At 35.8% G+C, this 10,679-nt stretch overlaps 1 non-coding gene across 1 annotated transcript; it reads left to right on the forward strand.

Annotated features, from left to right (window-relative positions):
* Positions 1–7,739: 7,739 nt before the first annotated feature.
* On the forward strand, positions 7,740–7,846 carry LOC141715357 (small nucleolar RNA R71). The gene has a single exon (XR_012572123.1). It is a non-coding gene; the product is annotated as a small nucleolar RNA R71 (small nucleolar RNA).
* Positions 7,847–10,679: the final 2,833 nt, after the last annotated feature.

Consider the following 10,679-nt stretch of genomic DNA (forward strand, 5'->3'; position numbering starts at 1 on the left):
GTTGTGTCATTGGCCAATTACTACTTGATATTATTTAATTTTAGAGGGATTATATTACGTTACAATCATAATCATATTATAAAGAGATTCTTCCTTTTAAATTAAATATTTCAAATCAATAATCAATAATCAGACGATTCCCAGATCGGGTGGAGCATTGTCAAGAGGCGTCACTTAATAACCCTTTCTTACAGATAGAAATCTGTTGTTGACAGAATCATCCTTTCTCTCATATCAAAAATTCATATTCAATTACGTGTTTCACAAACACAAGAATCTCATGATTGTATTCATAATATTATTCTTAAGGTTATGAAATAATTTCACTATACTAGGTTGTCTAACAAACGCCTTATGTTTATTTAAGTTCACCTAAATCTATCATCGCATGATAAACTAAGCATATATCACATATATCAACATGAATAAACATCAAGGTAGGCATGTTATATCATCTAGCACATTAGTCTAAGCATTATACATCTCTATGTATCACATGAAGCATTTAAAATCAATTAAAACAATCAAAAACAGCTTTAAAACACCTCATGGAAATATAAACAGTTCAAAACTTTTATATAAACTAAAATTGATCACTCCATTAGATCCGTCTCGAAAAAACGAATCCAACGGTATATTGCACGCCTAAAACGGAGTTACGAAACTCCCAGAAAATCAATTTTAAAATCAACAGAAGGGATGTAACGCATTACAGGAACGCGTTACAGGGTCTGTAACGCATTCGGGTGATGCATTACACCCCTTTTCAGCCATTAAAGGGTGTAACGCATTCCGTGAATGCGCCACAGGTGTGTAACGCATTCCCGGAATGCGTTGGGAATGCGTTACACACCCTATTTATTTTTTATTTTTTTATTTTCTGCAGCCGCTCTTTTCTTCCTTGGAAAATGTGCCTGACAGTTCTGTTACTTCTTCCGTGCAGCAGTAGACAGACAACAGCATCGAATACAGCAGATGGAGTACAGATATAATATATATATACAACATAATATATGTATATATATATCTATATTTTATTACGAATTTAATTACAAGAACTTTAAAAATTCATAATAAAAAATCTATATATCATAAAATTATGAAAAAAAATACCCAGACGATCTACAACACTTGTAGAACCCAGATCAACATTCAAAATTATTCTGAGAAACGATTTCTCATCAGACAAAATTAATTCATGATATAACTTGTAAAAATCATAATTAATTCATACAAGCACATAAAATTCTGAAATTTTTACCACAGATCTATATGCATACAACCTATGCTCTGATACCATTGTTGGATTTTTAACGCAGCGGGGGCATGGAAAAACACTTTTACACATACAAAATCCAAATAAAAGCATATAAATCATGAATAAAAATTCGAGGGATCGAATCTAACCTTTTAAAATTAATTCGGAGACAACGATCAGAGATCCTTAGCAGTTGCTCCTCAAGTGTGAAGCACTCCATCGGTATCCACCAAGAAAACAACTTTTAGGAGGAGGAGGAGGTGGAGAGAATTTGGTTTTCTAAAACTTTTGGGTTTCTGGGGTTAGAATAAAATAGGGTCTATAATAGTGTATTTATAGGCAAAATTTTCAGCTGAAATTTTCCCATAAATATTATTATTATTATCCCATTTATTATTCTCATTAATAATTAAAACACCTTTTAATTATTTATCCTTTTTCTAAACACTTTAGAAATAATTCTCTCTCTTGATTTAATTTCCAAAAATTAAATCCTTAATTAATAATATTAAGAACTTTTCTTAATTCATTTATAATCAATTAAATCTCATTTAATCAATTATTAAATTTACCAATTAATTATTTATTTCACAAATAAATAATTATTTAGCCATTATTAATTAATTCCTCCACCATTAAATCATTCTCTTTTTATGGTGTGACCCTGTAGGTTCAATATTAAGCCGGTAGTAGAAATAAATAATAATAAAACTATTTTATCATTATTTATATAAATTCTCTAATTTATTAAATATGATTAATTAATGAATCACATTTATTCTACATCGTGAGTGATGCTTCTCAACATATCGCGACTATCCGGATAATATGAATTCACTGCTTAGAATACCAAGAACCTGTCAGTGAATAGTTACCGTACAATAAACTCCTTCTACCCTACAATGTCTCGATTAAATACAAGGCATGGATCTCGTGTCAAGCCTATCTAATTCAATCACTTGCTTACCATTTACTATACGTAGTTCTATGCAAATTAGAAACTCCTTTCTAATTTCATTTACTCTGGCCAGAGATTCCTGAACTAGCATAAGTGGATCAGCCTTGAACATTCGCTTCCTTCACTGGAAGGGGTAGATCCTTTATTGATCATACACTATCTTCGTGTACAAATTCCTATACCCAGAAGAGCCCTAATAATTGTCCTTGGAGACTAAGAACTAAACCAAAGCATAGTTCAGTGTACACAAGATGACTATGATGACCTCAAGTCTAAGGATACTTGTACAACTATCACTAGGTGAACAACTGCTGACACGTGAGTGAACTCCATCAGTTGTTCAGCTGTGTGAGTCATGTTCAGTGAACTTATTCTATAATAAGCACCTACATACTAGCTATAGTGTCACCACACAAATGTCTATGAGAACAGACATCCTTCATAATGAAGCAAGCATAGTATGTACCGATCTTTTCGGATTATTAATTACCAGTTAGTAATCCTATGACCAGGAACTATTTAAGTTTAGAGTTATCATCTTTTTAGGTCTCACTATTATGATCTCATCATAATCCATAAAAAGCTTTACTCTAAACTATGGTATATCTTATTTAAACACTTAAATAGATAAAGCCCGTAATAAAAACAAAACAAGTCTTTCATTAATATCAATGAAATCAAAACAGATTACATAAAAGTTATTCCTAAATCCTCATACATGATTGGACTTAGGACATATTCCTTTCAGATGTTAATTTGAGTGTAGTGATGACGAATAGAGGGATGTTTAAGTCCTAATGAACTGATCTGCATGCCAGGAACAAAAAATTTCACAAAGTCTTATAGGACCGCTTTTGAGCTAGATCATGATCATATTTATTTATTTGTTGAGATTTAATCACTTGTTTATATCTAGTATTTTTGGTATTCTCTTAATGGAAAAAGAACACTGAATTTTAATCTTGAGAAAAGCTAGGATTTCATTGCTAGTTGTGAATAAGGCTAGACGTCAAATGGCTAGTAGCCGGTTCATATTTTATGAGTAGTCTAGGGTTGAATGAGATAGAGCGCAACGCCCTCATTCAGAAATTGAAGAAATAGAGAAGAAAAAAAAGAGAAGAAAAAAAAAGTACGTGTTTATGCATAATTGATCAAGAGTGAGCTCTTTAATACTCAAGTTATTAAGTTCTAGGGGACTTTGTGCTTTGTGCCTAGTGACCTAAGGCTTTGATAGTCTGGGATCCGCTAACCTAACGCTCGCTACATGGGTATTATTGTATAAGTCTTTTGGGACCTCACTCATTGCACAGTCAAATAAGAATCTTTGTTATGTGTTCAATAATAACATGAATCCTTGTATAAATCTAGTAGAAAGGAGGTGTTGTGAGTCATTATGTGTTTATCGTCTATTCCGTTTATAAACTCGTGATTGTTTTGATGATAGAAAAGTTATGGTTATTTGATCTAGCAGTGAACTTGTGATTGCAGAAATGTGATCCCTCGTCACTAATTATGACTCTTGGAGTCCCAAATCTTGTGAATATCTGCTTATGATAAAAATTTAGCACTACCTTTGTATCATTCACTGACAAAGCCTTGACTTCAACCCATTTCGAGACATAATCAACCACCAACAAGATATACTGATTATTACAAGGTGAGACAAATGGCCCCATGAAGTCAATTCCCCAAACATCAAAGACCTCAACCTCGAGAAGCACATTAAGAGGAATCTCATCCCTCTTGGACATATTACCCACACGCTGGCAACGATCACACTTCAAAATGAACCGATGCGCATCCTTAAACAATGTAGGCCAGAAGAATCCCGCTTGAAGGATATGAGCTGCTGTCTTCTCTCCACCATAGTGGCCTCCATAAACAGTCAAATGACAGTCTCGCAAGATACCCTCCGTCCTGCTGTACAGAATACATCTCCTGATGATTTGGTCAGCTCCTTGCCTAAAAAAATAGCTCATCCCACATGTACCACTTTACCTCATGAAGAAACTTCTTCCTTTGAGTAGAAGACAATTATGGAGGCATAATATTGCTCACAAGGTAGTTCACAATGTCTGCGAACAACTATTCATCCTCTTGCACCCCAAACAACTGCTTATCGGGAAAAGACTCATTTATCAATGTCTTATCCTGTGAATTCATACTCGGATCTTCTAACCGAGAGAGATGATCAACAACTTGATTCTCAGTACCCTTCCTATCCTTGATCTCTAATTAAAACTCCTAAAGTAAAAGAACCCACCGAATCAATCTAGGCTTCGAGTCCTTCTTTGAGACAAGATAGCGAATAACAGCATGATCAATGAAAACTGTCACCTTCGGCCTAAGTGAACAAGATCGAAACTTCTCAAAACCGTAGACAATGGCTAAGAGTTCCTTCTCAGTAGTAGTATAGTTCAGTTGAGCACTACTGAGGGTCTTACTAGCATAGTAGACCACATGAAATATGTTGTTTTTCCTTTGCCCAAGAACTGCTCCAACTGCATAGTCACTTGCATCGCACATCATTTTAAAAGGTTCATCCCAATCAGGTGCAGTTATGACAAGTGTCATGATCAAACTCTTCTTTAAACTCTCAAAAGCCGCTCGACACTCATCATCAAACTTAAAAGGGAAATCTTTCTCCAATAAATTGCTCAACAGTTTAGAGATTTTAGAGAAGTCCTTGATGAACCGCCTATGGAAACCCGCATGGCCAAGAAAACTGCGAATCCCCTTGACAAAATTTGGTGGAGGAAGGTTTTCAATCACCCTCATTTTGGCTTTATCCACCTCAAGACCTTTACTAGAGACGTTGTTCCTAAGAATGATGCCCTGTTTCACCATAAAGTGACATTTCTCCCAATTGAGAACCGGATTGGTCTTAACACACCTTTTAAGAACTGCGCCAAGATTTTTCATGCACTCATCAAAAGAATCAACAAACAAGAGAAATCATCCATGAACACCTCCACATTCTGATCAATCATGTCAGAGAAAATGGCCATCATACATCTCTGAAATATGGCAGGTACACCACATAACCCAAAAGAAACTCTTCTGAAGGCAAAAGTACCAAACGGACAGATGAAGGTAGTCTTTTCCTGATCTTCTAGAGCAATGCAAATCCGATTATAACCTGAATAGCCATCTAGAAGATAATAGTATTCATGCCCAGCCAACCTGTCAAGCATCTGATCAATGAAAAGAAGAGGGAAGTGATCCTTCCTCGTGGCTTTGTTCAGCTTCATGTAATCCATGCAAACTCTCCACCCCATGACTGTTCGAGTAGGAATGAGCTCATTCTTCTCATTAGCGACCATAGTGATACCTCCTTTCTTTGGCACACACTGAACTGGGCTCACCCAAAAACTATCAGAAATAGGATAAATGATGCCTGCATCTAGCCACTTAAGAATTTCCTTCTTCATGACCTCCTTCATGATCAGATTTAGCCTTCTCTGTTGCTCAACAGTCGGCTTACTTCCTTCCTCTATCAGAATTTTATACATGTAATAAGAAGGGTTGATTCCCTTGATATCTGCTCTAGTCCATCCAATTGCCGATTTGAACTCTCTCAGAATTCTTAAGAGCTTTTCCTCATCACTACCTGAAAGGTCAGATGCAATAATAACAGGAAAAGTAGATGCATCACCTAAAAAAGCATACCTTAAGTGTTCAGGCAATGGTTTAAGCTCGAGTGTAGGAGCTTCCTCAATAGATGGCTTGAGGCGCTTTGGAGAATTTTTCAGCTCTTCGAATCCAAGAGATTTAAACGACATATCCAGCTTTCGCTTCCAAGGAGAAGCATTCAAATACTACAACTGCTCATCACCTTCATCGTCTTCACTATCCGAATTCCCCAACAAGGCCTTCTCTAAGGCATCAGACCTTAGCATTTGATCAAGTTCTGAAGTAACTACGGAATCGACCAACTCCACCTTTAAGCACTCCTCGTTATCATTAGGGAATTTCATGACATTGAAAACATTAAAAGTTACATCCTGATCCAGCACTCGCATAGTGAGCTTACCCTTCTGCACATCAATTAAAGTTCGACCAATAGCCAAGAATGGTCTTCCCAGAATTATGGGAATCTTCTTATCCTCCTCGAAATCATGAATTACAAAATCAGCAGGAAATATGAGTTTTTCCACTTTGACCAAGACATCCTCCACAATGCCTCGTGGATATGTAATAGAATAATCGGCCAACAGCAAGGACATAAAAATAGGCTTTGGATAAGGTAAATCCAACTTCTTGAAGACAGAAAAAGGCATTAGACTGATGCTAGCTCCCAAATCACATAAACACTTGTCCAACGACAAGTTTCCAATGGTGCAAGGAATAGTGAAGCTTCCAGGATCTTTAAGTTTCGGAGGCAACTTCTGTTGCATCACAAAACTACATTCCTCCGTTAGAGCAACAGACTCTAATTCATCGATCTTCACTTTCCGAGATAAAATACCTTTCATAAACTTCACATAACTAGGCACCTGTTCATGAGATTCAGCGAAAGTTATGTTGATATGAAGTTTCTTGAACACCTCTAGAAACTTAGCAAACTACTTATCCAACTTTTGCTTCTACAACCATTTAGGAAAAGAAGGTGGAGGATAGATCTGTTTCTCCTCTGTATTACCCTCAGGAGGAGTGTGTTCCATAATTTTCTTCCTTGGTTCCACTTCTACTTCCTTCTGCACATCCTCTTCAGCCACATCTTCAGATTCTGAAACTTGAGCTTTTTCTTGGCTTGCAACCTTCCCAGGCCTCAATGTAATTGCCTTAACTTGCTCTTTTGCTTCCTTCTTGCCTGGAACTTTTTTATCATTAGGGACTGTAACAGGTTGTCGATTCAGCAAGGCATTGGCAATCTGCCCAATTTCATTCTCCAAGGTCTTGATAGACACTGCTTGGCTCTTGCACATGAGCCTCAACTCCTCCAATTCAGATTTTTTATTAGATTGTTGTAGTTGGAGTTGTTGTCTTGGTGCATATTGCGGTTGTGGAAAACTAGGAGGATTGTATTGCTTTAAAGCATACTATTGATAAGGCTATTGCACCGTATTCTGAGTGTTGCTCCAGCTGAAGTTAGGATGATTGCGGTTGTTGGGATGATATATGGCTGGAATTGGTTGTTGCGACATCTAAAAGTTGCTCACAAACTACGCTGATTCACTAGAAATAGCACACTACTCCGTCTCATGAGCACCAGCACAAAGGTCAAAAACTCTAGTGATCTGATTAACTCCATAATTAGCCAAAGAATCCACCTTCATTGTCAAAGCCTTAAGCTGAGCAACTATAGCAGTAGCTGCATCTACCTCTAGAAATCCTGCTACCTTGCCTTGAGTTAATCTCTGAGAAGGGTTCTGGTATTCATTAGCAGCCATCAGTTCAATCAAATTATAAGCTTCATCATAGCTCTTAGCTCATAAGGCTCCACCTGATGCTGCATTAAGCATGGGTCTAAAAGTCACACCCAAACCATTATAAAAGAAGTTAATGATCATCCAGTCAGGCATCCCATGATGAGGACACTTTCTAACCATCTCCTTATAACGATCCCAAGCTTCACACAAAGATTCTTCCATTTGCTGTGCAAATTGAGTAAGAGCATTCCTGATTGCAGCTGTCTTTGCCATACGAAAGAATTTAGTGAGAAACTGTTGGGTTCCGAAGGTATAAAACGCAGCGGATAAATGTAAATAAAACAAAAAATTCGAAACCCAAAATAGGATCCATGTATAATTATGGGCAGATTATGGAGATAACGAATCATACCTTTCAAGAGCTTAACTTTCACGAACTCAACGGAGATCCTAGCTATCACGCTTTGTGTCTACCTCTCGGAGAAACACCTCTATGGTATCCACACGAGCACCTTCAAGAACGTCTCACGAACTTGACTACGGAATGGATGTACTAGCCTCCTTCTTGACGATCTGAATTGCCTCTGCCTCTCTTTGCTGCTAGGGTTTTCTCAAAAACGTACAAGCCTCTTTAACCTATCATTATGTATTTATAATGGCTGATTAAAAAGGCCCATAACAACAAAGCCCAAGCCTAGTAGGTATTGGATTAAATAATAAAAATGAATTTCTATTATTTAATTAATAACTAAGTCATACTTAATTATTATGGGCAAAAACATTCCTTTTAATTTGAATTTATATTATCTCAATTAAGTCTTACTTAATTATAATAAAATTCAAATAATCATCAATTAATTTAAATCCATAATTTAAATTAACTATTCCATTAAGTGCTCTATTTGTGCGACCCTATAGGCTATTATTTAATTGGCAATAATTTTATTCTCAAATAAAATTATAAACAATGAGCGGTATCTAGTAATACATCATTGTTACCCAATTAAACAATAATTAAATCGTGATTAGATAAAACCTTTCGTGATTAATGTTTTTCGTGTAATATAATCCCTTTAACCATACATATTATAGATTAAACTCGAGGCATGTATTTAGTCATCCTCTTCATCATTTAATCCGGGTTTACTTGATCCATGAGTAGATTATCAAGACAAATCATTATTTGAGCATGGCCATGCTTTTATAATCTCACTCAATCAAGAGGCCAATAATATCTCTCCTAATTATAGGATGGTTAAATCCTTTATCTATCATTCATATTTCTCATACGACTCATGATATACCCGATGTCCACTTTTATCATCACCCGATTAAAAGTAACTTTTAATGTAGTCAAAGTATATTAATCCTCGTATAGAAATATAATGATTTCAAGTCAAAGGATCGTTACACCATTATCACTGTGAGTCTTTCTTATGACTTTATTAAACATGAAGAATCTCACTGTGGGTCTGTCCAGTACCATGTACTCTCACATGTACCTATGTACTGACTTTAGTATCCCCATACTTATAACCAATGAGATGTGGTTATCTTGTCAAACAACATACTAGTCTATTTATGTATTATTATTGTCCTATATAATAATACTCGACTAGGGACCTTTAAGAATATGATATATTATATAATCTCAAGTTCAAGTCATGTACTTAAACTATACAATTTGTATCATGATTCTAAGGACATTTATTATGCTAACAAAATATCGCAGTAATTAAGGTCATAATAAATACATTTATTGAATGATCAACTGACATAAAGATTTAAAAGAATAATATATTGCCTCTAGGGCACCTACACTAACAGAAACTTCTAAGCAAGATCTTCCCACTTGGTGATAGAGCCTGGTGGTAGAGAATGCAACCAATATTTAGCTTTATCCCTGAGAGAGAATGGGAAAAGCCTCAACTTAATAGCATCTTCAGAAATATTATTGAATTTGAAAGTGTCGCAGATCTCGATAAAATCTCTAATATACATATTGGGATTTTTATTCGGAGAACCCCCAAACTGGACCGAGTTCTGCACCATCTGAATTGTGCTATCCTTGATTTCAAAAGTGTTAGCCACGATGGCTGGTCTGACAATTTTAGACTGAATATCATTGATTTTCGTATGAGAGTAGTCCATCAAAGCCTTTATATTTGCTTCTGGTTCACCCATTGCAACAAGAGCTTCTTCTTCAACTTTTTCCTCTTCTACAAGAACTTCTTCCTCTACTAAAACTTCTTCCTCCGTGTTATCCAGTGATCTCTTTCGAGATCAAGAATGCGTAAGCATAAATACTCTCTAGAGTGCCTGAAAAAGCCACAAGCAAACAAGTAAGTAAAATATTCAAGTCAGTGAACTTTAACGATCACTGATGTCAAGCAAATAAATTAAAAATTAACACTGAGTCCCCGGAAGCGGCGCCAAAAACTTGTTAGAACGAAAATATGAGCTAATATTCATGCAAGTATACGCGTTCGCAAGTAATATAGAATTCTTTCTAGTTCGTTCCCACATAGACTGGTTTAGGTTAATTTCAATTAATGCACTTATGCAACAATGATATGGTTATTATTCAATGCTAAGATGATAACAAGTTGAGATTGTTTATAACTATGATTAACTAAAAGATTATACTAAATAACATTAACTAAGACAATTTAGGTTGTATTACTTATATGAGACAAACATGAGATTCTAACTTCATTAAATACTTCATTCAATAGCCTTTTTTCTTAACCTTAGCATGCAATGGTGATGACAACTAATCAGATAACACGAAACTAGTAAAAGCCAACTTTCGTTGCATGAATACCCTACTACCAGACATCCACAAAAGAGATAAAATCTGAATAGACACCAATTATATTGATATAACACCCCCAAATCCGGGGTCGGGGATCCGGGTTGTAACGAGTTCCATTTCCCTTAATAATACTTAATCTTAATAATCAACCAATTACTGCGTACTGTGACCCTACAATATACACACACACCACAAGTTATAGTCTCAGAGATGAATATCCAAAAATAACATAAGTCATTTTATTCCACAACTATAAGCCATTACACCTCAAAAGGG

This window comes from Apium graveolens, chromosome 3 (assembly GCF_009905375.1).
Source record: "Apium graveolens cultivar Ventura chromosome 3, ASM990537v1, whole genome shotgun sequence".
NCBI classification, from domain to species: domain Eukaryota; kingdom Viridiplantae; phylum Streptophyta; class Magnoliopsida; order Apiales; family Apiaceae; genus Apium; species Apium graveolens.